Source organism: Macaca nemestrina, chromosome 3 (assembly GCF_043159975.1).
Source record: "Macaca nemestrina isolate mMacNem1 chromosome 3, mMacNem.hap1, whole genome shotgun sequence".
NCBI lineage: Eukaryota > Metazoa > Chordata > Mammalia > Primates > Cercopithecidae > Macaca > Macaca nemestrina.
Window position 1 is genome coordinate 131,755,591 of NC_092127.1, and position 4,931 is coordinate 131,760,521.

Consider the following 4,931-nt stretch of genomic DNA (forward strand, 5'->3'; position numbering starts at 1 on the left):
ATGGTTATATCCAAAGATAAATTAACCAAGAAGTTAAAATGTAACCCTTATACTTCAAAGTACATAGAATACCATTAAATCAACATTCCAAGCATGTGGATGGCAAGGAGACAAATGAAGGTAAATGACCTATTTACACAGATGTGATTAATTTCCCATTTATGTTTATGAGTGCTATCCTTCAGCTAATATCAAGGATCTTGTATGGACATACCATCTGTCTTATGCAATATATTTTAGAAGAGTGTCCAGAATTGTAACAGTGAAAGGTCATGTTTCTGCAGTCCATTGGACACAGAAGTAAAGATAAAATGATGAAACATGGTCCATATATTTTTGTACCATTTGTTGATGTATAATTTAAATATCATAAAATTTATTAATTATTGTGTAAAATTTAATATTCCCTAGTATATTCACAGAATTGTGCATCTACCACAACAATCTATTTGACAGCCTTTTTATCTCCCCAAAATATGTCCTATAGCCTTTAGCCTTTTCCTCTCCACCTCTAGTTTCTGCATTTCCCCTGTGCTGGGTAATTGCTAATTGAATTTCTATCTCTATAGATTTACCTATTCTAGATGATTTTTAATACATGCAATCATACAATATGTGGTATTTCGTGAGTGGCTTCTGTTATGTAACATAATATTTTAAATGTTCATTTATGATATAGCATATACACGTTGATTCTTACAACCATCATGTAAGATATTGAGAGTGTGAAGATGACACTATCTTTATAAACTTTGTGAAAGTAATCAAAGAGAAAGAGAGAAAAGGAGAAAAGTAAATCAAGCTTGCAGTACATTGAGCATTAATCATTAGGTTAGTTTGTTCTCTGACTCACTTCCTCATAGTTATTTGGCTATAGTCCTAGAATTATGCAGACCTTGTTACGAGATTGTAGTACCTCTTAACTCTTCTATAGATAATAACTTAAACATTACGAAATGATTAACTTTCCTTCTGAGATATTCCTTCAGGTCCAGCATACTGATAAAACTACTGACTCAGCAGGTCTGAAGGACCTCACTGATGCCAGCTGATCTGAGGAACTTCACTGATGCCAGCTGATCTAGAGGACCCCACAAGGAACTGACTCAGCAAATAATGTTGTTTCTTGCTCTGATAACTTTGTCTCTATTACCCTGACCAATCAATTACCCAAATTTTCCAGTCCATCACCATCTATGATCTCCTTAAAACCTCCAGCCCAGAGCTCCTTGAGGAGCTGGATTTGAGGTTCTCTTCTCATCTCCTTGCTCAGTGCCCTGCAAATATTGAACTCCTTCTTTGCTGCCAATCCTGACGTCTCAGTGTAATCGGACTATTATTGGACAGTAAGCATATGAACCTGTTGGTCCTATAACAAAACTTCCAGGGAAAAAGTAACTGCAAATATAATAAAACTAGAAAGATAACTATAATTAGAAGTGGAACTTAATGATGTAACAGAATTGATGAAATCTCATGATAAATAAGTGAAGAGTTACTTCTTAGGGAAGAGCAAAAAAAATTGGTTTCTTGAAATGGAATCTACTCCTGGTGAAGATGTTATGAACATTGTTGAATGGCAACAGGAGATTTAGAATATTACTTAAACTTACTTTATAAAGCAGCATTAGAGTTTCAGAGGATTAATTCCAGTTCTGAAAGAAGATCCTCTATGGGTAAAATGCTATCTGACAACATTACATGCTGAAAAAAAATCTTTTGTGAAAGAGTGGGTTAATGTATATTGCAAATGCCATTGTTGTCTTATTTTTAAGAAATTGCCACAGCCATGCCAACTGCTAGCCGCCACCACCATAAGTTATCAACCATCAACATTGATGCAAGACTCTCCGTCAACAAAAGTTGCACTCACTGAAGATTCAGATGATCATTAGCACTCTTTAGCAATTAAGTGTTTTTAATTAAGGTATGTACTTTGTAGACTTAATATTATCGCAGACTGAATACACTACAGCATTGTGTAAGCATAACTTTTTCTATGCCTTATAAACCAAAGCAAATTGTGTGACTCACTTCATTGCAATATTTGCTTTATTGTAGTATTCTAGAACTAAATCTGCAACATCTCAGAAGTATGCCTTGTATTAATGAAAACACTTAATATGAGATAAACTCTAAAATATATATTGCGGTTGAAGGGGCTCTATTTACTCACCCCTTCTGTTCCTCTTTGTGAGAGCCATGCACATTAGCTACTTTCAGTCAGTCATCTTGGCCACATACATTGACCCACTCTTTCACAGAAGATTTTTTTAAAGTTTCTAATTCACACAAAACACAAACATACACAACAAACACACACTTTCTGTCACTCCCCACAAAGCCCAAATTTACAAGGTGGTTTTTGAAAACAAATATTTTACATCACTTTACCTATGTGAACCCTCACTAATTAGCTGATAATAGATTGAATAGCTATAATATAAAGACTATTTTGATATGAATCACATGAACAATACAGGATGTTTAGAGTTCCAGACAAAAACACAAGTACTTCTATATGAAATAATTAGAAAAACTTAATGAGGCAGGTAACATATGATATAAGATGAAAGCTTTGATTGGACCTACACAGTGTGTGGCCAAGAAGGGATTTTCCAATAAAGAACAGAAAGATTAAAAGTCATGGAGATATGGAGAGCATCCCAAAGTGTATGGATCACAGAGAAAGTTGAGGGCAGGAGATTACAAAAGACAGTTAATTTGGAATGAAGACCTTAGGCAGTCTTACTTGTCATACTATGGATTTGGATTTTAATACACTACCAAAATTTACTTACATAACTTTTAAAGAATGACAGTTATGAAATCAAGATTTTCCTTAAGCAAGCAAATGTGTCAACTAATATTGGCGTGCAAAGTCAAGACCTTAAAATTAGAAAGGATTATTAAAAGTGTGCATTTGTAACCAAAACAGGAGATCATAATGGCCTGATATGGTTTGGCTGTGCCCCCACCAAAATCTCATCTTGAAGTGTAATTACCACAATTCCCACATGATGTAGGAGGGACTTGATGGAGGTAACTGAATCATGGGGATGAGTCTTTTCCATGCTATTCTCTTCATAGAAAAACTTTGCTTTAGATTTTGCTATTTGTTTTTGGATAGTTAGTTTTCTTTACTTTCTGCTTTTCTTCATGCCTCCTTTGCTCCTTGATTTTATATATTAATTTATTTTTAATTAAAAAAGAAAAAGACAGAAGTTACTTAGAATTTATGTTCAATGTTGAATTTTGTTCATCTTTATGCCTTTTGTCACATACTTTTTTTTAAAATGGGAAATCTATATGAAAATATTGCATTTGAAAACATAGGAATACATAGATGTTCCAATTTCATAAGCAAAACAAATTTCACAATCCTAATTAGCATACTTGCTTTTATTGAGTTTTATGAAATTTAATTAACCATTAAATTTTTAAAAACTCCTTGGATAGTGTATATATAGTAGTACCTAAAGAGTGGAAATCTAGAATTGCGATAAGAAGAAAGTTAAAATTATCTGATTGCTAGACTGTAACATCAAAATTGTAATTGCTTTTTAATTCTAGAAATTTCTAATTCATAAGAAAGACTACATTAATCGAAGCTTCTACTTTCATGCCTAAGTACAGTGGATGGAATTCTTACACAATCAAATATACTGGGGAGATTCTTGGGCATAATTCTTCTCTATCTTTGTTATATCAGCCCTCCCTTTATATGTTCCTTGGGGTTAGTACACTTCAGCGTTGTTTTTGTTTTTTTGTTTTTTGATTTGTTTGTTTTTGAGTAGTCAGCAACAGACCTTAAGATTTAAAACCTTGGGCGGGAGCCGTGACTCAGGCCTGTAATCCCAGCACTTTGGGAGGTTGAGGCGTATGGATCATGAGGTCAGTAGAGTGAGACCATCCAGGCTAACATGGTGAAACCCCCTCTCTACTAAAAATACAGAAAATTAGCGGGTCGTGGTGGTGGGCGCCTGTAGTGTCAGCTACTAGGTTACTAAAAATACAAAACATTATCTGGGTGTAGTAGTCCCAGCTACTCGGGAGGCAGAGGCAGGAGAATGGCGTGAACCAGCAAGTGTGGAGTTTGCAGTGAGCCGAGATCATGCCACTGCACTCCAGACTAGGTGACAGAGTGAGACTCCGTCTTAAAAAAAAACAACAACAACAACAACAACAAAAAAAAACACCAAGATTTAAAATAACAAAATGTGAGATAGGAACTTAATATTTTCTTTTCATTTTGTCACAAACAAATGACAAGAAAGAGAAGTATTTCCAAAGTAACTTCAAGAATTCATAGGCAAATGATTAGTTGAGCCCACATACACTACTGTAATGCTTTAAAATTTTTTATGTAGAAGTAGTGCCTGTTAATGCAAAGCAGAAAATGAGATTCAAATTCCAAATGGGAAGTCACACTTTCTTCACTGTGTAAATGGCTGCTTATAAGGACTGGAGGTTGTACTCACCTTCTGTGGAATCTGGGCCAAGTCTGAAACGACGAGATCAGCCTTCACTTCCATAACTGCCCCAGAGAAAACACCACGGTGCCATCTTTGGCAGAGATCTTGACAAATTCTTTCATTTCCTACAATGAAAATAATTTCTGCATCATAAAGATGCAATATCATGTAGAATAATATAGTTTACCTATGCTTTAATAAAAATCTGAAGAAGTTTCCATATGTATAATTATATTGTCCCTATATTCTGCCATATTCTTCCAGTCTCTACAAGAAAGTTTGTGTTAGAAACACATGGCTTCAATACATAGTAATTATTTACTAGAAACAGTACACAACCAAATAATTATACAGGACACTTAAGTAATAAATATACAGCTTTTTAAATATTTGGTAGATACTCTAAATTCTAAAATCATAATGGTTTACAAACTCATAAAAATATTCCTTGAGGAG